General features: G+C 43.7%; 1 protein-coding gene and 1 long non-coding RNA gene across 13 annotated transcripts in view; one reads left to right on the top strand and one right to left on the bottom strand.

The window, feature by feature from the left end:
* ADARB1 (adenosine deaminase RNA specific B1) overlaps nt 1–17295 on the bottom strand; it is a 57052-nt gene extending 39757 nt beyond the window's left edge. For 4 of the 12 annotated variants that reach the window (XR_014502574.1, XR_014502575.1, XM_083401595.1 and 1 more), the window contains exons 1-3: nt 16557–16798; nt 2265–2336; nt 663–698 (exon numbers count right to left, since the gene is read on the bottom strand). The gene's annotated coding sequence lies outside the window, so the exon portion shown is untranslated. Of the gene's footprint in view, nt 1–642; nt 699–2264; nt 2337–15884; nt 16378–16556 lie in introns of those variants that run through there. The other 8 variants (XM_083401604.1, XM_083401602.1, XM_083401596.1 and 5 more) reach the window with 5 other exon arrangements.
* On the top strand, nt 17181–22318 carry LOC310659611. Its single transcript, XR_014502861.1, has 2 exons — nt 17181–17310; nt 21867–22318. It is a non-coding gene; the product is annotated as an uncharacterized lncRNA (long non-coding RNA).
* The last annotated feature ends 958 nt before the right edge of the window (nt 22319–23276 follow it).

Raw genomic sequence — 23276 nt, 5'->3', positions numbered from 1 at the left:
GCGGATTAGCTGCTAAAAGGCTATTAGCAGCTTAGCGCCTTAGAAAAAGGGGGTGGGGTGCGAAAAAAAAACCCCAGGAATCGCAAGACATTTTCGTCTTGCGAAGCAAGCCCATAGCAAATTCGTTTTGCGAAGCACCTCCAAAACGGAAAACCCTTTCGTCTAGCGGGTTTTCCGTCTTGCGAGGCATTCATTTTGCGGGGCACCACTGTATAGGCAGAAGTTACCCTAATATATACATTTTGTACACATTACTTGGCTGGAGAGCTGCACTGAAAAATTCAGAGAAGTGCCCTTTTCAAAGCTGGGCTGAGTTTTAGTTTGTTTTTTGTTTCAGAAAGTGCGAATTTGGTAAGTTTGCCTTTAAATGTAAACTGAATCCAATTTTTCCCCAGTCCCTGTTTGTAGGTGTGATTCCTCAGAATGGCTGCTTGGTGAGACCAGAATCCATGTATACATGATAAGTTATTCTGCCTAATGACAGGGACACATAACATAATAAAACAACACGAGACTAACCCTAGAAACTGCCAGTAATGATGCCAAATCTGGTTTCCAAACCTATCTACCAGGAGTGCAAACTCACTGCTGGGAAAGGAGAAACTACTGTAGAATCTTATCATCATTTAAAGAAGTTCTTACCTGTCCTAATAGTTGCTTACCTTCTCTGAGTATAAATGCCCACACAGGTCTTCAACCTAGGAAGAAATACAATACTTTTAGAATCTAAATAAGAATGCAGCACAAGATGAATGAATGAAAGAGGCACAGTCAAGCTTGTACGATTATATAAGGTTGCCATTCATCTGGACATATCCGGAATACTGCAACTGCAAGCAGTGTCTGGTTGGAAATCGTCGAAAAGTCCAGGAAAATCTGGACGTATGGCAGCCCATGTTGGCAGTGTCGTTTTTGCCAACAACTTTGGCCAAAAAAACAACAAAAAAACTCAACACCTTTTCTGTCCAGATTGTCACTTTCTGAAATATGGCAACCCTGGATTATTATTTTCATAATAATGCATTACTTAAGTATTTAGTCCTTAGAAGCAGGTATTTGGTAGCCGCACCTTTAAAATTGAAGGGGGGGGGGGGGAGACAATACCCAGGCTGCTGGGGGGGGGAGGGAGCCACACCGCTTTGCTGGTAGCCTTCCCCTCCTCCCCCCATGGCTCCGGGGGAGGCTTGGGAGTGGTGAGCAGGCCGCGCACCGTTGCCGCGCGCTCCTGGGCTGCTCTTGAGGAGGGAAGCTGCCGGCAAAGCGTTGCAACTCCACCCCCCACCCCCAGAAAGCAGCCTGGGAGCATGGGGCAACGGCGCGCAGCCTGCCTATTGCCTCCAAGCCTCCCCAGAGCCATTGGGGGAAAGGGAAGGTCGCAAATATAAGTCGCACTTTAACTTTTCGCTGTCAGAATTTGGAGAAAAAGTGACGCTTTTATTCAAGCCAATATGGTATTACCTGTAAGGGGAAATGGAAGGATAAAGAAAGCAAAACATATGCAACCAATTACACATCTCTCCGTCTTTGTCTCTCAGTAGAATACTATTCAATACAAATTACCACCCCATCCCCGCAAAAAGCAAAACCAAGAGCAAGCTTGTTTGTGCAGGTTGAGAACCCTGTGGGCCTGCCTGCTTCTCCATTAACTTTATCACCCATATTTCCGAGAAGAGAGACAGAATGTGTCTGTCTCTCTTCTCGGAAATATGGGTGATAAAGTTAATGGAAAAGCAGGCAGGCCCACAGGGTTTCCAGAGGAGCAGCCATGTTAGATTGTCGCAACAGAAAAGGAGGAGGATCTTTTGTTATAGCAGAAGCTTTTGTGGACTAGAATCCACCGTAAGATGCATGAAGTTGTCTGCAGCTGGCAAAGGAGCTTACATTTGTCTGTACAGTGAGGTGTGTACCTAACATGCCAATTCATGCACCTAATGAAATAGACAGTCCACAAAAGTTTATGCCATAATAAATTTGTTAGTTTTAAAGATGCCACCTGACTCCTTATTTTGTTCATTCTTCTCTCCTCTACAAAGCCCCTGGTTCTACTGCTTAAAATAAAGGGTTGGGGGTTTTTTAAGCATCATAAAAAGTACAGTCGTACCTTGGCTCTCAAACGGAATCCGTTCCAGAAGTCCATTCAACTTCCGAAAACGTTCGAAAACCAAGGAGCAGCTTCTGATTGGCTGCAGGAGCTTCCTGCACTCAATCAGAAGCCCCATCAGATGTTCGGGTTCCAAATAACATTTGCAAATAGCAACACTCACTTCCGGGTTTGCGGTGTTCAGGAGCCAAGACGTTCGAGTCACAAGGCGTTTGACAAACAAGGTATCACTGGACTGTAAAGGGAAACAAAAGGGGGGGGGTTCAAATATATATCATTTGTAGCCAGAAGATGGTGCTGCTGTTGCAGTAAAAATCACCCACGTGATTCAGACCTGTAAAAGAATAGAGCACTGTACTACATTGGTAGAAAAGGGGAATGTGAATGCCTTATGGGTCAACAAGACCGCCTTTGCACTTGTGCGTAAAATTCTAATAGTCATCTTAATTAACTACTAGAAACAAAAGGAATAGCCAAATCCAAATCTTCTTTAACCCAAATCCATCAATTATACAAAAACATAAATCACTCAGAACATGATTTAAAACAGCACAACCAACCTTACACATTACATAGTACTATTAAACAGCAGCATATTACAAAGAAGTGAAATGCTACATTTATAACTTAACTCAAACCCCATGTTATCTGGCTTTATTCCCTCCCCACTTCCATGGTCCTGAATTTTGCTGGGCCAATTCCATTTTTTAATAGAACTATGACAAGGAAGCTGGCAGGATCAAATACGCTCCTAATACATCAGCAGAAAGACCAGCAGGTCCACTTCCTCCCCAACCCCTATAATAGTTCCAGAGGTGTACAGAGCTCAAAAACTTGCCACAGTTCAAGAAAAGAGACAGCTCTGTGCATGCAAAGAAATGCATACTTGGAGCAGTGTATTTTTGTGATTAACCATGTGTCAATCATCACAATTTTATATTAAGGAGAGATTTAAAAATACAAATACAGTGCTGAAAGGACACAAAACCCTAGAGAAATACCTTGAATGCTTTCACACAAAACTGTGAATGAGTTTGAGGGAGACCCTCGCCCATCATCCATCTCTGGTTACCCTTCTCCTTCCTCCCACCATTCTATCCTTGCTCTCTAAAGGTAACATTACTTTGCTCACCCTTAAGGCTGGTAAAATGAGGAAACGCCTATCTGCCACCAACACACCGTGTACCTGAATCCAAGGTTCTAGATTAGAAAGCAGCAAAGCATGCTTTCCATGCTTCTTCTCAGCGCAGCTAGCAAAACAAAAACAGATCTGTTCTAAGACTGGCAAAACAGCAGCATGACAGTTTCCATGTGCCTCTTTCTCTGCCTCCCTTTTGACTTAAACAGGCTGCAGCACTTAAGATAAAAAGGGGAAATGCAATGAGCAGTCAAAAAGGCAGCACCTAGATATCCTTCCCTCCCACCCTTTGCTCTGCAATTCAAGTGCTCCTCCAGCTGCACACCAAAGGGATTTCTCCCACATTTAAGATTCAGAGATTATATTGTTATCCTGAGCTGCCGCCCACAAACTAAAAAACAGCAAATAATAGGAAACCAATTTTAATAACATTTTTATATGTCAAATACAGAAGCAGTCAACTGGTGGCTCATCAGCTTTATCTGATCCCCAAGCAATTTTATCTGGTGCCTGATGTTCCTGCTATACAGGGCCAGCAAAAAGCATTTTATGGCTTGAAGCAAAGGATCAAATAGTGCTTCCTTTCTGCCCCATCCCCTGCCAAAACAGCCCCACACACATTTTGACCTGATAAAGCTCTTCCTAACAAGTTGATGCAGAATGTGCACTCTGGAAATCCACCAAAACCCATTTCCTTATTATTAAAATCTGATGTCTTTACTGAGCTGAGCTCCTAGTCCTAAAAGCAGGCCAAAGTGTGCAAAAAAAGGGATACTTGAGCAACCTAAGACTCTCCCCTGGTGGATCATAACACAATGTCCAACTAGTTCTGTGCCAATCATGCAAAATGCGAGTGCAAATTACGTCCCACCCAGGCAGAAGCAGCCAAACTCCAAACTCCTGCTTCCCATCCTCCCACCCTATGGAGAGAGCCATGGTGGCTGCTTGAGTGGGTGATGCCTTCTGGATAAATACCCTGACATCACTGGATGCTTCTGTGTCTGTATGGCAAATGGGTACCATTGCTGACAGTCCCTGATTGGCAGCCTGTGGCAGAGATGAAGATGCACCTCTTTGTCCTGGCCTTTGAAGGAATATATATATGGACTGACCCTATTCTTATAGTTGTAAATTGTTTTAATTCATTTTAATATTATATTTTCATATTGCTGCAATCCCACCTTTAGACTTTATGGTGAAGTAAGGATTAGAAATCCTACTATTGTGTTACTAATAATAATTCAATCAGACATGGGTGTCTGATTGTTCACCATTTTGTTAAGTGCATGTGTTTTAAAGTATTTCCCCCCTCCTATCTCAAGCTAAGCTGACATAGGATCAGGAAGGCTTGCTGCTAACATACAGGTAGTGCACCTGCGAAAAGTTCAGGATTCCTCAGCCCCAATAAATAAAGATAATGTTCAGGAGCAAAAATACATTCTGAGTTGAAGACAGCTATTTTTCAAAGGCTATGTTACAAATAATATTTATTTCATCTTGTTGCTTTATTTTTCCACTGAGATTACTGAATCATTACTGGATAGTTTATTGGAAGAAAATTCACAAATGAGAGTTTGAAAGATATTTTAACAGTGCTGTTCTAAACATATGTACTGAAAAGTAAGTGCCACTCATTTCAAAAAGGCTTACTCCCAAGTAAATGAACACAGCCTAACCACTTAAAATGCATTACAACATAAACTTGATCGTCTTCACTCATTTTTACAGGCTTCACCCTTTGCATGAAATATGGTTTCTATCTGGGCCATGCACCCAAAATTTTGACCAATAAAATTATAAAACAACAGGCATTGCCCCATCTAATTTCTATTTCTTTTCACAGGATTCAGGTAATGCAGCAGAAATAATGTCTCACTGGACTCAAATACCATGTTGGTGCATCGCCACTTCTCTGTGGTTTATATATCTAATAAATTTGTTCCACGGTCAAACAGCTCTTATTGTTAGAAAGTTCTTCCTAATGTTTAGTCTGAATCTCCTTTCTTATAACTTGAAGCCATTGATTCGGGTCCTACCCTCCAGAGAAGCAGAAAACAATCTTCCTCCATCTTCCATGGGACAGCGCTTGAGATGTTGGAAGATGGCTCTCATATCTCCTCTCAGTCTCCTCTTTTTCAGGCTAAACATACCCAGCTCCTTCCACTATTCCTCATAAGGCTTGGTTTCCAGACCCTTTACCATCTTGGTCACCCTCCTCTGCACACATTCCAGCATGTCAATATCCTTCTTAAAATGTCTTTTTTTTTATTTCTGTCCTCCCATATTGACAAAACTTGTCTTAATGTAATATTGAGGGGAGGGAATATAAATGCACATGTCCTCAATATGCATTTGTCATCTTCCACGCCATGACTTTCACTCAGCTAAACACTGCCGGTATTGAAATGTGGCTTCTGATCTAACTTGTTTGGACAAACCAAAATTTATAAATTGCAGCATCTAACAAGTGAGCAACCCTGCCCACCTGTAAAATTTGGCATGGCAGGGATGGGGAAATAAGAATCTGGTATGCACCTGAAAAGTTTCGCCACCCGATTTAAATACTCACCTGGCATCCATAGGCAAGACAGAACTCTGTGCAGAGTAAGCAGGCTGCCAGCAGGGCAATGGCTCACTCCATCTCTCCTCTGTGTTCATTATAGAACTGAATAAATGTTAGCTAAAGTATGGTGTACTTTGAATGATACACACCAATAAAGTTTTGCATTTGTCTCTTACGTAAATGAAGCAATCACTTCTTGCTGTATTGTTGCAGTAAAAAAGCAAGGAATTTTGAGTTTTCAAAGGTTCTCCACCCCATTCCCCCCACCAACTGTAAGTACCGTATGTTTACATCTTACTAGGTCTGAACTTTCAAACTTCATTTAATGCTTAATTTTTTTTCTTTGAGAAAGGAAAAAAAGGCAGAAGCTACAATCACCAAACAGGAAGTAGCTTACATCCCTCTAGAATCTCCAGCCTGCAGATGACCTTCTGCAGGCAACAGATAATAAACAATGTATTGTATTTTAACAGCTTATGAATAAACGGATATTGTATTTCCTTAAATGATAAAAAATAGGAAAGGAAGAAGGTGACGAAGTAAGAGACTTGGATATCTCAAAACATTTAAAAGAATTCAGGCCACATTCACACCATGATACACTTCTCCTCCAAAGAATTCTGGGAGTTGTGTTTTGTTAAGGGTGATGAGAGTTGTTAGAAAGCCCCTATTCCCCTCCCAGAGCTATAATTCCCAGAGTGGCTTAACGATCAATCCTTCTTCACAGGGAACTCTGGAAAGTGTAACTCTGTGAGGGAAATAGGGACCTCCTAACAACTTAGTGTGGGACGCAGGTGGCACTGTGGTCTAAACCATGAGCTTTGGGCCTGCCGATCAGAAGGTCGGCAGTTCGAATCCCCACGATGGAGTGAGCTTCCATTGCTTAGTCCCTGCTCCTGCCAACCTAGCAGTTCGAAAGCACGTCAAAGTGCAAGTAGATAAATAGGCGGGAAGGTAAATGGTGTTTCCATGCGCTGCTCTGGTTCGCCATGCTGGCCACATGACCCGGAAAAACTGTCTGCGGACAAATGTCGGCTCCCTCAGCCAGTAAAGCGAGATGAGCGCCACAACCTCAGAGTCGTTCGTGACTGGACTTAACTGTCAGGGGTTCTTTACCTTTAACAACTTAGCAACGAACTTGTTCCCAAAGTTCCCAAAATCTGTGGTGGAAGCTGTGTTAAGTTGTATCATAGCACTTTTAATGTATAGTGTGAATATGGGTGCATGGTTCCTTGTTTGTCAGAGAAGAGAAACGGGCCTGACAAGCAGAATTGCCAAGTCTCACCTATATTTGATGCAACTCAGTATCCCACACTGGTACAGACATTGGGCTACAATCACAAACGTCTCAAAACCAGAAACTCCAGAGTTTGTTCTAACAACAAAAATAGAATCCCATGGCACCTTAAAGACTAAGGAAGTCTTGTGGCAGAGCCCTGTTCATCAGAAGAATCCTCCAATTGTGACACAAAATTATTTACAGTCAAATCTGGAGCCACCTCTTTCTGACCAAAGCACTTAGTCAGGAGAACAAACCATAGTGCAGAAGACAGAATGGTGGTACAGTTTGTTTGCATGACAAAAGCATGTAGACTATTATTCCAAAAACACTTAGCAAACAATGAAAATAACCTGCCAGGTACATGCCTAAGGACTGGTTCTTGTGTTATGAATACAAAACAAAAACCATTCAAGTTGTTTCAAGGGAAAGTATTCAGGTTTTTTACAAACACAAGACCAAATGATGGCACAAGTAAAACTCATACATATTTTGTAAGTGCATCCAACCTTGCCTAGAAACCAATGATGATCCATACAAATGCATAATTCCCTGAAGGCAACTATTCCAGAATTTTACATCTTTAAGAGCACATTCATATGCCCTAGATACATCAGCTGGATAGCTTTAGGGTTTACTAAAGTCCCCCTACACTGCCATACTGTGAGATACATCTGCCAGTCCCAGCCCTGATGTTATGTCATGAGAATCAAGTATATCCCTACCACCCAGAGGCAAGAGCAGATTTACAACAAATCCCATGCTCTAATAGACCTCACTCCCAACTCCTGTACTGCAACAGAAGAGGTGATGCACCTCAAATTTCAAACTCCATGTATGCCAGGATCCCTGTTGCCTCCAACCCATAGAGTGGTGGTGGTGGTGGTTGTTAATTGAATTTATATACACTCTGGGGGTCTCAGAGCAGCTCACAGAACAAAATCAGAACACAAAACATATACCGTAATCAAAATAAAAACAACAAGTAGTTGCTACTATGCAAGGCACACTCTGTGCAGCAGATTGTGGTGCAGAGTAGTGATATCATGGTGCTGTTTCTGCATCAGCAGGCATTAGATTGGCTCCTTTCACACCTGGCTGACATGGGGATATCCCTGGCATGCCAATCTGTGATTGGTGGGAGTTGACAGTGTTTCCATGGGCACACCAGGTGTGGGGAGCAGGGTTGTTCTGCTCTGTTTTTTTGTGCTGATAGTGCACAGAATCCTGATTAAGTTATATTGGCATACATTGGCTGTCAGATTGCCACAGTTATAGGGTTGCCGGGTAATAGTGAGAAATCTTCCCAACCTAATGCTTTCTATACCCTGCTTTCTTCAAAATAATTATCTAAAGACTCAGAAAATCACAACAGAAGGCATCCAGTATGAAGCCTAGTGCTGCAATTAGAAAAGAAAAAAGGAAGGAGACATACAAATTATCCACCTATAAATAAATAAGCAATTCAGGATGATTCTGTGCAAAATCAGTATAGCTAAAATAACTTGCATTGCCTTCTGCTGTAAGAAAAGAAGTAAGACCAGAACACAGGCAACAGCTTAGGCTTTTACATAAGTTGCCATTCTGCAGTTTGTGTTTGAACTGCCAATATTCATATATTTCACCAAGTGATCTTACAGTGATCCAAAGGAATAATCACAGATCCACAAAAACAGGCATCCAAGGTACAGATTTGAATAGATCTTCATAGTATTTACGTGGGATGCCAACCAAACTGCCATCAAATCACAGAACAAGGCTGTGGGCACAGCTGAACAGTGGCAAAAAGAGGGCTGTTGAAGGGCTGAGTAGAGGCCAATGGGCCCAAGGTTTCACCAGCCCTGCTTTAGATGGTGAACAAAACCAAGCTCCATGCCTGTAATCTAATGACTGAAAATACAGTAGCAACAGATAGAAATACTATATCTAGTCAGATATGACCGCAGTACATTTTAATTATTCAATAACCAGTTTTCTGTTGCTCTTGAAAATAGTGCAAATGAAAAACCTTACCATAAATTATCTTTGGTTGATCATTTATTTGCCAAGTATCAACTTTGATTAAAAAGGCAGGATTCAGTAATTTAGATCCACCTGTCCTGCAAAATGGTGTTGCCATCAGCATTTGCCAAACGTAATAATGCCTTACAGCAACACTGTCTTTTGTACTAGTAAAAGGTCATTTGAAAATCAATTGTGCATTCAATTACTTTTCTGTTCCATTTTGAACAGCATTACTTGTTTCATAATCGTAATGGTTTTATCTGTTTTTATAATTTTTTATAATTGAATATTCTACTGTAACCTGCCCTGGGACCTTATGGTGAAGAACAGGTAAGAAATATTACAAATAAATAAATACTCACTAGTAGCCATTTACCACCATGAATTTGTGACAGCTAAGGCTCAATTGTTTGCTCAATTTATATCAAATGAAATGGGAGGGGAGAGAGTGACACTGTGCATCAAAACAGGACTACAACACAGTCTCCCATGCCTATCTTAGGCTAAAGTCCTGACCCACTTAGCTGAGAATATGCTCCAATGAATTTAGTAGGACTTAGTTCTGAACAGACATGGTTAGCAGTGAACTGTTAGTAATGGAAAATAAATCCTAAATTTGTGCAAATTCATTTTCAACACCATGAACTATACTGCAAAATATTGCATTTCTGCATTACATTTAAAAGTATAACACTTAAAATATATTTATTTTATTAGTTTGCAGCACTGCACACATGAAATATCCCCCCCAATCCAGAAGATTAAATTTAGATAACATATCCAAAATAATTTTCAAGTACAGTGGTGCCTCGCAAGACGAAAAGAATCCGTTCCGCGAGTCTCTTCATCTAGCGGTTTTTTCGTCTTGCGAAGCAAGGCCATTAGCGGATTAGCGCTATTAGCGGTTTAGCGGCTATTAAAGGCTTAAGGGATTAGCGGATTAGCTGCTAAAAGGCTATTAGCAGTTTAGTGCCTTAGAAAAAGGGGGTGGGGAGCAAAAAAAAATTGCAGGAACTCGCAAGACATTTTCATCTTGCGAAGCAAGCCCATAGGAAATTCGTTTTGCGAAGCACCTCCAAAACGGAAAACCCTTTCGTCTAGCGGGTTTTCCGTCTTGCGAGGCATTCGTCTTGTGGGGCACCACTGTAATTAGTTCAAGTAATAGTTCCTATCGCTGACAACCATTTCTACTGAATGAAGTACAAGCAGGTTTTCCTATCCGAACACAATGTGTTTTCAGGAAATTGTTTGTTAGGCAAGCATTTGCACAAAGAGTCTGATGATTTCCATTGATTCCTATGGGAAGATTTCTAATGCGTTACCAACCATGTAACTTTTATCCCAAACTGATGACGAAACAAGGAAAATCCTCTGAAACTTTGCAAAAGGAAACAAGGAGGAAAAGAATGCTTTCTTATTTGTCTGATCTCCCCATTCCCCCTGCCATGGTTTCTGGCCAAATGGCTGTTGCTAACCAGTAACACAAATGAGCAAGGCTTCTTTAAAGATGCTTATTTATTTAGAGTATAATAATAACAACAACAACAATAATAATAATAATATTTATACCCCACCCATCTGGCTGAGTTTCCCCAGCCACTCAGTACTGCACGCAGGTCCAGCTGTTTGGATATCTGAATGTGCAGTGTGTACAGTGAGGATTGGGTACTAATTCCTCATGTTTGGATAAGTGATTTTTTTGTATAACAAGTGTTTGAATAGAGGGACCGATCCTCTCGTTGTACCATGCAGGTGTACTCCTCCCTGCAGTCATTCCTCCTCTGGTCACTACTGTGAGTACCCAACCTGACTGATTGACTCCGATGCTGTAGTTGTCATCGTAGGGTTAACGTCGTCTGGCTTCGTAGAGTTGGCGTCGCCTGGCTCTGACCTCATCAGCGGAAAAGGACTCTTCATGCTGCTCAATAAGAAAAGATGCCCACCTAAGCTCCACAAGATTATTGTGTCCTTCCACGAGAGGTGTGGCACCGCCCAGTATGATGACTCAGTATGGTGCTCAGTTGCCTTCCCGATAAAGGATGGTATGAAGCAGGGCTGTGATCTTGCCCAAACTCTCTTTAGCATAATCTTCTCCCTGGTGCTCTCACATGCCTTCAACTCAACTGAAGACGGTGTGTACATCCATTCAAGAAGTGACAGGGGTCTGTCCAAACTGGCATATCTCCACACCAAGACAAAAGTGTCTTATCCAAGAGATGTTGTTTGCAGATGACGTGGCCTTGACAGTGCACTCCAAGGAAGCTCTACGGTGTCTCATAAACTATTCTGCACAAGCCTGCATGGACTTCAGCATTACCAACGTCCTGGGTCAGGATGTCGCCAGCATGCCATGCATCAGCACTAGTGACCACATGCTTGAGGTGGTAGATGATTTTGTCTACCTGAGCTCCACCATAACCAGCAACCTCTCCATCGACACTGAGCTGGACAAGCATACTGGCAAGGCAGCTACAGCAATGGCTTGCTTCTCCAAAAGGGTCTGGGAGAGGGTGACATTAACGACCAATGCAAAAATAAAGATCTACCAGGCTTGCATGTCGAACACACTGCTTTATGGTAGTAAGACTAGTAATGACACCTCAATGCCTTCCACATGTGCTGTGTCAGGAAGATTTTGGGCATCACCTGGCAGGACAGAGTGTCAAATAAAGATATGCTCTCCCAAGCCCACATTCCCAGCATGTTTGCACTCCTGTGTCAGCAACGTCTACACTGACTTGGTCATGTCCCAGAATGGAAGATGGCAGGATCCACAAGGTCATGCTCTATGGGGAGCTGGCTTCAGACACCAGACCCGGTGGCAGACCAGCTCTATGTTACAAAGATGTCTGCAAACATGACATGAAGGCTGGCAACATTAACCCGGCCATGTGGGATGCCCTTGCAGATGACCACAAGCACCTGGAGACAGTCAGTCAGATTGTGTATCCACACCAGAGGACAGAGGAGGAATGACCGCTGGCAGGAGCACAGAAAGAAGAAATGCCATGGTGCATCTGCAAGCAGCACAACCAGGTGCCTTCATCTGACCCAGCTGCAACCAAACATGTCTCACTCGTATCAGTCTGTACAGCCACAGCTCCCCAACAGTTCAACTTTACATCTGAAGGCGCGCAATGTTGCGTTTGCAGACATCTTTTTAACAGTTGGTCTGCCACGGGTCTGCTGCCTGAAGCCAGATCCCCATAGAGCAGGTCCTTACTTTTTCAATTTAATTTATAAAAGTTCTGACTACTTTGTTAGATGGGAATGCCAGTTTCTCTGTATTGTAAATAGCAGATCAACCAATGGCTACTGATGAATCAGTTTCTAATGAGGACAGTGTCATATTTCTTTTCTGCTTTGATAAGGAACATTAGGTTCCTTTGGAATAACTCTTTGGCTTCATTTTCTGTTGGAACATCAAAGCAAGCATGTACATCATCAATAGAAGGGCCCCAACATCCTGAAAAAAGCACTTGAGAAAATGAGGCTACACTCCTATGCCTATTTTTCTGCAAGAAAGTACCAATGAATGTAACTGGCTGCATTTCTAAACAAACATGCAGAGAATTAAATTGAACTGGACCTACAACGCTAACCCTGCTAATCATGGTTATGAACACAAGCTGTGAACATCCATTAGGTTTTGTAATGTAAAGTAACTTTTGGTGATGAGGGTTCAAACTCTTTACTATGTGCTTTCCGTGATATTAGCTGCTTTCTGTCTCAGCAACATCTATGCTGGTTTGGTCCACAGAATGGAAAATGACAGGCTCCCCAAGGACGTGCTCTACAGAGAGCTGGCTTCAAGCTCCAGGCCCAAAGGCAGACTAACTCTGTGTTACAAAGACGTCAAAAAACGTGACATAAAGGCTGGCAGCATTAACCCTGCCATGTGGGAAACACTTGCAGATGACCACAAGCACCTGAGACAATCAGTCAGGTTGTGTATCCACACCACAGACCAGAGGAAGAACGACCACTGGCAGGAGCGAAAAGAGAAGAAACACCACGGCACACCTGCATCAACACAACTGGACACCTTAATCTGTCCCAGCTGCAACAAAACATGTCTCTCCCATATCAGACTGTATAGCCACAGCTCTCCAACAGTTTGACTTCACCCCTGAAGGTGCAGTCTTCCTCTGCTTCCGAAGATAGACAAATGCCAATCAGGGAAGAAGAAAAAAACAGGTGCCTTGAGCACATTTATGTGGTGGGAAAATGGCATACAATATATTTATTTTAAAAAGTTATATACTGCTATCTCATAAAGATATATCACAATAGTTTGCAACAATATAACAAAACCAAACAATAATATTATAAAAAAGTTAAAAACATGTTAAAAGCAAAAATAAATTAAAACAAACATCAATAAACCCCTGCGGGGGGTGTACTCTTAATTGCCTGCATAGGCCTGGTGGAATAGGAAGGGTTTTAGCAGGTGCTTAGAAGTTGGTACAGAATCATAGAATTGTAGAGTTGGAAGGGACCCCAAGGGTCATCTAGTCCAACCACCTGAAATGCTGAAAGGCTCCTGCTAAATCTCTATTGGCAGGGTGTTCCACAGGAGTGGACCTATTACACTAAAGGTTTAGTTTTTCACTGTTGTCATATCAGCCTCACAAACTCAAGGAACACACAAATATACTCCTGCAGATAATCTCGGTGTTTGAGCTAGAATAGAAGAGTTCAGGTGAACCTTGATGTATCCTGGATCAAAGCTGCTTAGGGCTTTGAAAATCAATAAAATAATGGTGAACCTGGCTCAGCAGCAGATAGGCAGCCAGTGTAGCTGTTTCAATAATGGTGTCTTATGTTCTCAACCAGAAGCTCCCATCAGTATTCTTGCCACAGCATTCCGCACAAGCTGTTGCTTCCTAACCAGACCCAAGGGTAGCCCCACATAGAGTGCATTGTAGTAATCCATCCCCAAAGTTACTCGTGCATGGAACAGTGGTCAGGTTATCCCTGCCCAGGAATGGATGTAGTTGGGAAACCGGATGAAACTGCTAAAAGGCACTTGTAGCTACAGAGGCCTCTGGTGACAAAGATGTATCCCAGAGTACACCCAAACTACACAGACTGCTCTGAAGAGATTGCTCCTTCAGAAGGAGTGCAGCTCTCATCCAGAACAGGCAACTTGCCAATTTCCTAAACATGGGAACCACCCACCCAAAGGGCCTCCATCATCCCAGGATTCAAACTCCCTCTCCCCACCTCATCTCTGGCCAGGCTTTGCCTGCAACAGATCATGACACTGGCTCCTATAACCAACTTCTCCTTAGAACCAGCTTGACTCAGTAAATGCAGCACTGAACCATGGATTATTATTTATTACTTGAAATACTAAAGTGATATATAATTAAAACAACATAAACAAATTTGGAAAATTAGAAAAATTATTGAGAATGTGAAATGTGATATAAAAGTAAAATGATTGTGTTTGTAATTTGAAAAAAACAACAACATAAACAACAATTCATTACTTGACCATAGCCAAGTAATTACTTTGCACCCTTAGATTCACAAGTGTAAAATGGGAATTAAAGTGATCTACTTTAGACTAGAAGGCAACTGTATGGAGAATGGAAAGCAACACAGAGTAAGTGACACATAGATCATTAAACAAAGAAAGGTTGCTTAACTTAGATCTATCTGAAAATCAAGGAAGTTATTGGAAAGTAAGAGATTCTAAATACCAAAGATTGCCAGAGTAATATTTTCAACATGCCAACTTCAGTTACATTTTGACCTCACTGAGCATTCAAAAATACAGTTTCTCACACCCAGGTAGCATTCATCTCACATTTAAAATTTTGACACTTTGTGTCGTTCTGAGCTTCAAAGAACTGAAAGTATTCTGTTACCCTGAAATATTTCAAAACAATTACAGACTCAGAAAAACTCTAATGCTGATATATAAGCCTCCCATACATGCTGCTGACTAAAGACATAGTCATTGTCCCCAGCTTGTTGTTGGCTTTTATTACATTTTATTATTTGTTTTTAGTCACCCTGAATGGCACAAGGAAGGGTGGAATATAAATATTATAAATAAATAAAACAGACATTTATATTAATTTTGCACTCTACCAGTACCCCCAAAATCTTTAACCCTTGGATTTACTTCTTTCATAATAAACAGAAACACATAAATATATTCCTGTTGTCCTGCTATTCCTCAAGAAAACACGCAAAGAAATGCCCTATTAAAATTTCTACAAAACACATGTATTTCAATTCATAATTCGTATTTCCCAATTTCTGAGCTGTAGTTGCCCCTCTCTTGTTGCTTTTTGTGTATACCACAAGAGTCCTTGTTTCTGCTAATGCCAAAGCCGGAATCACTCTTAATAAAGGCCATAATATTTTGAGAAGGTTTTCTCTATCTGTAACTGTCTCACTGTATTTACAGGCGCTCACGTTTTCTATGAAAGGCAGGGGAATTCTCCCTATTTGTAACTCTCTTTCCTCAAAGCAAAATATTTATTGGCATCAGTAGTACGTGCACTGGAGTTTATTTGAATCTATCCTCAGGAAAGTGAACGAAACCCATGTTTCTATTTTAATCCTATTTTAAACAAAGTTAAAGTAATTTTAACACTGAATACTTTAAGCTCATTTTGATCTTTTTCGCAGCTGAACCAAGACATTTAATCTGACCAACTGTTACTCTTTTATAATCCATATTGCAAACATGCTGCTGACTAAAGCAATAGTCACCGAGCGCCCAACTTGAATCAGCTATGCTGTATAGATTTCTAGAATCAGCTACGATTCAGCCTCTTACATGTTCACTAGCGAGGAGAAAAGGATCCCCATGTAAACAGGTAGGGAACAAGGAGAGCAGGTGCGCAGAAGCAAAGAGCCAGCTGCCTCCCGAGGGTCCCAAGGAGACGCTCCGGAGTCAAACCGCTTCTCGAGACGCTCAGCGTCCTGGGCGAGGCGGCCCCGATCCCGCGTGGAAAAGGCCAACGAGGCCCGTCGGACTCTCCCCGCGCCCCCCTCGCGCCGTGCCCAGCAGCGCCCGCCTTCTCCCTGAGGTGCTGGCTTTCTGCTTGCAGGGGTAGCTTGGTTGTTGGGGGCTTAAAAGCGGCACCTCCTTCCTTCCTTCCTTCCTTCTCCTCCTCCGCCTGAAAGCGTCGCCGTCCTCCCCGGCCCGCCGTCACGTGTGGACGCGGCCGCTTCCTCGGCGCGTGGAGGAAGAGCGAGCGCCGCGCAGGCCCGGCCAGCGGGGCGGGCGAGGGGCTTTGCCGCCCCAGCCTTCGCCCGGCTGCCTCCCCGCCGGAGGACGGCGCGCCGGGGAGACGCGCGGGGGACCTTGGACAGCAGCAGCAGCAGCCGAGGAGGAGGAGGAGGAGGCTCCCTGGCGACCCCGCTCCCTCAGGCGCTGCACCTGCCTCCGCCGCGCGGCTCCCCCTCGGCCTGGGACGAGGCCCGGCAGGGAGGAGAGGTGGCCTACCTCGCAGGGCGCCCGGCGGAGGAGACCACCGAGACGCTTCCCCGCCGCCGCCGCCGCCGGATCCGCGCAGCCTCCCGCCTCTGCCCCTCGCCGCGCCGGCCCAGTCAGTCAGCCAGTCAGTCAGCCGAGGGCGGGCGCGCTCCCGCTCCTCGCTCGCTCGCTGGCGCTTTCCGTGGCCGCGCCCGGCGCCAGCCCCGCGGGACGACGCTGCGACGGGCGGCCCTGTGGCGCGCGGGAGGAGCGGGGGGAGGAGCCACGGCGGAAGGACCGCCCAGCAGGCGCGGCTGAGGCGCGCATGCGTGGCTGGGGGGTGCGCGCCCTCTGCTCTCCCTCCCCCTCCCCCCCTCCGGACCCCGCGCGCGAGGCTCTCCTCCGTGGGCGCGAAAAGGGTCTCTCTCGGGCGGAAGGCCCCGTAGGGGGGGGCGAGGGGGGCAGCCGCTGCTCTGGCGCTCCCCCCCCCCCCGGAACAGGCTCTTCCTTTCGGTTCTGGCAGGGAGTGCGCTCTCTTGCGCTCCGCTTTTCCCACAGAAGAGCCCCCTGCTCCCTGTAATCGAGGATTATCCTGCAGGGATCCAGAGGGGCCCGCCAGATTCGCCTTCGGCCGCCTCTTAGTCCCCACACGATCCCAGGAGCGCGACGTGGAAGTGTGTGGACACCTGCAAAGGTCGGGGATGCTTCTCAAACCGCCAAGAGGCAAAGCCAACGTCCCAAATGCGCGGGGCGCCAGTTCTCAACAACAAATGCACAGAGCAGGGTCTGCAACCCAAGTGAATCACTATTTTAAGCCATTCCAGAGCGGGAGGTGATAAAACCCCTTCTTAAATGTTTCCTACTGAAAATGACCTAAAAGTCATTTGGGCGGATCGCTCCCGTAACTAATGTTGCATCATCTCACTATTTGCAGCAAGCATACACTGTACATTCTTTTCCACGGTTAACTTTTGTATACTTTCAGAGCACTAAAGTTTATTTCCTAATTGCTTACTGATCTGCTGGTGAAGCAAGTTTTCTCCTGACTCCCCTGTGAACTGTCAACATATCGTTTAACATCCTTTTGACACTAATCAATAAGTTACTTTTTTTTTTTTTTAGCTATTTACCCACAACCTAAAGCTATCCCCCCCCCCCCCAAATGAAATGTTCCTATAAATGCTAGGCCATCTCTTTTCTCTGCCTGGAGAGGAACAGATTGCTCTTGCCAGAGGTCAGATGTGATGGACTTGAGAGGGCTCCCCTGCTTTCCACCATTCTGTCTGTCTTGACTGCCCCCCACCCCCATTTCTTTTTCACCCTAAACTTTCTCTCCAGGCTTCCCCTATCAGCATAAAATTAGGCAGAAGAAGCTTGGTTCCCCACCCCTAGCCAATGGCGGGGGGGGAGGCAAGCAGTTGTAGACAACCTTATTTTAAAAGTTCTCTTCATGTAACTTTAGTACAATTTTACATCCTTTGTATATCATCTATATCAGGAGTGGGGAGATGATAAATTATGCTGTACCATGCAGCACTGGTGCCTGCTAGTTGATGAGGCTCTTGCAAATAAAGCTACTGGACTTTAGCAATGTGCTTCTTGTGCTCTTGGGCAAAGTGCAAGCCCAGGTTGATACAAAGCAGTTATGCCTTTACTATTAAGAGAACTTCTGTGTGCATTCTTGCTTTGTCAAATTTAAGTCAACTGTCCCTTGATTTATTTCAGAAACCGTTGGGTCATGAGGCCACCAGCTTTGGGCAAAGCTGTTGCCAACAGTTTGGACTCCAGCTAAGGTTGCCCAGACCAAAGGGACCCGCCATTTGACATCTGGGATGGGACACAATCTTCTGATGAGACACTTGTTTTGTCCACAAAGGTTGCAATGTGCCTAGAGAAAGGCACAACCCTTTTTCAGTTAGATGCATGTTTCTGGCCGATCATATTCTCCACCTTTCTATAGCTATATCTCTACCCAGAGAGCTCTGTATAATAAAGGGGCTCTATTCACTCTCTGTTTCCATGGCTTTCTACCCTTCTCCCAGAAGCAGAAGCATGTTGGAAACAGATGCTGCAGCAGGTCTTCTTGGTTGCTCACCATGGCAGTGCCAGGGAGCCCAGGAAGTGGTGGAAGGAGCCCAGTGCCTGCAGAACAGGGCTGTCTTTACCTGGGGGTGCAAGGGATGCGGGGCACCCGGGCACTGAATTCTGGGGAGCGCCACCTAAGCTCTTAACTATCTATCTTTATGAAATAATAAATAATTTTGATCAAGCTAGAAAAACAAAATACATATATACCTAGGTATTACCGAAATGTATACCTTACTGTTTCACTAAAAGACTTTCGACTTTGTGCACTCATTTAACAAAGATGCACTGCACCAGCAGCGGCGCTTGACTCAACACGGCTCTTGTCATTCACAACGCCGGTGCTTGTCAGACTCAACAACAGCGCTTGTCATTCTCAACGGCGCCGTGCAAGCAAAATTAACTCTTACATCAAAATATGTTACGTATTGTATTGAGCTGCACTGCTATGCGGCAGCAGGGTCAGCAGCACCTTTGACACAACTGATGTTTCTCCTAAGTAGGTGCCTAAACAATACTTATAAGTTTAAGTGTGGTGGTGGTGTATACTTAAGTATAAGTGCATTGTAAATAAATGAGCAAATAAAAAAGTTTGTTTCCTTTCCCTCCCTTTCGTAAAAACAAGAGATAAGGCATAAGCACGGTGTCAGACATAAGCATAATAAAAGTTAATTTGGGGGTGAAACTAAATTTGGGGGTGCTGGGCGGATCTTTGCACCCCGGTGGAGCATATGCTAAAGACTGCACAGCTGCAGAATGTGGGAGTCGAGGCGAGTGGGACATCACATCCTCACCTCACTGCATGCAACCTGCAGTCGCACTGGACCAGGGGAAAAGTTCTCTGCGGGTCCAAAAAGGGGCATCCATATAGTAGGCATCTTGCTTTACAGTTTAGCAAGTTCCTCGTGCCTCACCTTGTCCTGCCTCTGCTTTGCTTTTCACAGCTTCACCTAGACATGCAGTGTTCCCACCTCACATCCCAGACCACATGACCCCCCCCCCCCAGCCGGCTCCACAAAGGCTCTGCATTTGAGCTCATGTGTTCTGGTGAGATACAAGGGGGAAATGCTGTGCACATGACTATAGTAGTCGTAGTTTTCAATTTATATACTGCCCTGTATCCGAAGATCCCAGGGAGGTGTACATCATTAGAAACACATGACAAAACATAGATGATAAACACATAATAAAAAGCACACTGACAGACAGCCTAATAATGAAATAGTCATTATAATACCAGTCCTCTCCCCCATGCTTTCACAGGCCATTGATTATTTAATAGCCATAGGCCTGGGTAAAGAGGAATGTTTTTGCCTGGTGCCTAAAGACATGTCACAATGGTGCCAGGAAAACCTCTCTGGGGAGTTCAGAAAAGGCCTGTTCTTGTCACCCTCCGAACCTCTCTGGGAGGGGGGCATAGAGAAGGGACCCCAGTGACAAGTGCAGGGTCCTGGTCAGTTAAGCAGCCCTTAAGGTATTGAGGTCCTGAGCCGAGTAAGGCTTTAGAGCACTTTGAACTGGGCCCAAAAACTAATGGGCAACCAGTGACAGGGTTAGTGTTATACTGGGCTGTAGTTAGGGGGTGGTGAGGTGGGCCCCCACCAGGGACGCAGACAAGGGGGGCACAAAACTGGCTAAAAATATGTCCATAAATATTGATTATTGCCTCATAAGAAATGGTTTTATATAGAGGGTGAATTGAATGGGTGTCTGGGGATTGGAGGAGAGGCGGAAAGAAGAGCCAATTTTTCTGTGTCTGGGGAACACAATCTTGACGGTTCTGCCAGGGGCGAAAGATCACCCAGCCACAGTTCTGGTGTTATATGCTCAAAGTGTCTTGTTCTGGTGCGCACTCTGGCCATTGCATTTTGCACCAGCTGTGGTGGGAGTAGATTTTAGTGGAGAGGGGAGAGGGACTCTAAACTGTTTCTATTTGCTTTATGGAAGTGTGATGGAATGCCTATAGGAAAGTCAGCAGCATCAGGTGAAAAGAAGTAGATAGGGAGAAGACAGAAAGGTGGAATAAGTGAGAAGGTAGAAGAAGCTGTGAGTAGAGTAATTCGTGAGAGAGAGAATTGTGAAAGAGGATCTAGGTAACAGGACAGGGAGAAAAAGGCACCAGCAGGCAATGGAAAAGAGAGAGAGAGAGAGAGAGAGCGCAAAAGGAAAGATAGACACTAGTTTTTATTTAATAGCAATGTGACACTTTATTGCACTGTGAAATACCATTTTAGGATTAACAGTGTGCATTATTAGCATTATTAAGTATAAATAAAAAGTTAAAATGGGTCCCATGTTGGGGGTCAGAAGTTGGTCTTGGGTTTGGACAGATTGCTGGCTTATCTCAATTAATAATAGAAGGCCTACAAGTGCTGAATCCTGTCATTACAGTTTGCAAACCGGAGCTGTGAAAAAATATACGTAGAGGGGAGGGCTTTCTCTCCGATCCCACTCCTCCCCAATGCACTTTCACATGTCTGAATTGTGCTTTTGTAATTCACAACATTAACTTCAATTTAGATAGCGTGCTCTGCCTCTAAGCTCCTGTCTTCGTTGACCTTCTCTTAGGCTGCAGCATTCTTATTGGTACTCAGTTTACATTAGACCCGTCCTCAGGGCTGAGGCCTCCCATATGAGAAAAGCTTTTTTATCCAGGTTCCTAACAAAGTTAGCTCATTCTTTCAGTCTTAAAACTTGTTTAATTTGAGCTTACTGAAACTACCAAGTTGATTTCAATTTTAAAAGTGAAAGTGGTACTTTTCCGCTGGGTATCATGTCCGGCTTTTGAAGGAGAATCCTGCTGACAGGAATGAGTGCACAAAATGACAGCTTCGGACTTCTCTTTTATTCCAACTGTTTTTATTACTTTCAGCTTTTGCAGGTACTTTAAATAATGCCATTCACTATGCTTTGCTTCTGTAAAACTCCATTCTCTGGAGATGGTAGATAATTTATAATTTCTTGTCTCCAAAGGCAGGTAAGATTGGGATCATGATGGGAGGAGTATCCATCTCTCCTTGATTGGTCCTGCTTTTCAATATGCAACTGTAAATGTTGTGTAATCTGTCCTCCTTTTAGAGCTATGATGATATATAATTCCAAATAAATATACCTATTTACTCATTGTCAATGTTAGTATTTTTGTTGACTGACAAATAATGTTGTTTATTTGCTTCATGTACTTAATGTGGTTTTAAATATGCCCAAGAGACTCTCTTATTCTAAACACATTAAATCAATATAATTTACTTTCAGCTAATGGCCAGGATCCAAAGCGCTGCACAACTAGTTACATGGCAGGGGGCCACTTTCGGCAAATGTTTCTTCAACAGAAGCCTTGCAGGTCACAGGACAAGCCAATTGTGAAGCAGAGCAAAGAGGATTGTGAAGTAGCCTGGCTTTACAATATTCAGTGAGAAGAAACACTATTTTAAAAATAATCTGGGACTATCTTTATAGACTTTGAAATATCCCTTTGGATCCTGGCAAATGTGTTTGACCCCAGTACTGCTGGTAGAACTGTCTTTTTACCCCTTTGGATTATCAATTTAGTCTTCCAGAATATTTCATTTGGCCATTCACTCTGTAACTAGACTTTTGTTGCTGTTTAAGGATTTAATTTAAGAGCCTCATGCGCCTGCATGTTAAGAATTGAGCTGCCTCATTCCACTTCAGTGAAGCAATAAAATGTTTTCTGATGAATCACAGTGAGTGCCATATGAATATTTATAGACATCTTAAGTTTTCTATAGACATCTTAAGTTTTCTTAAGTTTTTCCAACCAGATTGACAGGGTATATTTATTATTATTATTATTATTAGTAGTAGTAGTAGTAGTAGTAGTATTATTAGTATTATTATGTTAAAGTAGTATTAGTATTATTATGTTAAAGAGGAGTAAGCAGAAACTTTGATTTGTGGGGGTGAAATTTACCTCAGGTTTGTTTTTGGTTACAGCTCATTGTTAGTCTGGAGAGAGTATAAGCAGAAGCCTGGGTTCAGATGACTCACTAAGTTAAACCTTTGCTTAGCTCATGGAATGCAGTGGGGCTTACGTCTGAGTAATGCACAGAAGTTGCCACGCAGGACAGTTAACAAGGGCCCACCTAAATTTGCAGACCTTTGAGGAAAGATTATTTCCTTCCCCCCAGCTTATTTACTTCTCCATCTTTTTTTCTGGAATGTGGAAAGTGATGTTCGGCTACTACATAGAGTAGGACCAGGAAAACCAGGGTACCACTCACCACTCAACCATGAAACTCCTTGGGTGACCTTGGCCAGTCACTCTCAGTCTTTCCTTACAGAGTTTTTGTGAAAAGGGGAGAAGGAGATCCACCAACGCCTCCTTGAGCTTTTTGGACAAAAGGTGGAACTGATCTTAAAAGTAATAATAAAAATAAAAAGTATGTGTCCACAAAAAGTTTTTAGCAGGGGCAGAAAATAGTACAGGCACCTGCCTGGTGTCAGTAGACAGGAAGTTCCAAAGCACAGGTTCGCTCTCACGCTAAGGAATCCTCCACAGATGCAGAGGGGGTCTTATACGGCACCTGTGGCGCTTCCGGTTCCACTGACCGAAGCAGCAGATGGGTACATGGGTGGTAAGGCAATCTCCCAGGGAAACTGGTCCCAAGTTGTCAAGGGCTTTCTGCTCTAGTTGTAACTCCT

Source organism: Podarcis tiliguerta (genome assembly GCF_965153285.1).
Source record: "Podarcis tiliguerta genome assembly, chromosome: 1".
Lineage (NCBI taxonomy): Eukaryota > Metazoa > Chordata > Lepidosauria > Squamata > Lacertidae > Podarcis > Podarcis tiliguerta.
This window is presented reverse-complemented; position numbering and strand designations above follow the sequence as displayed.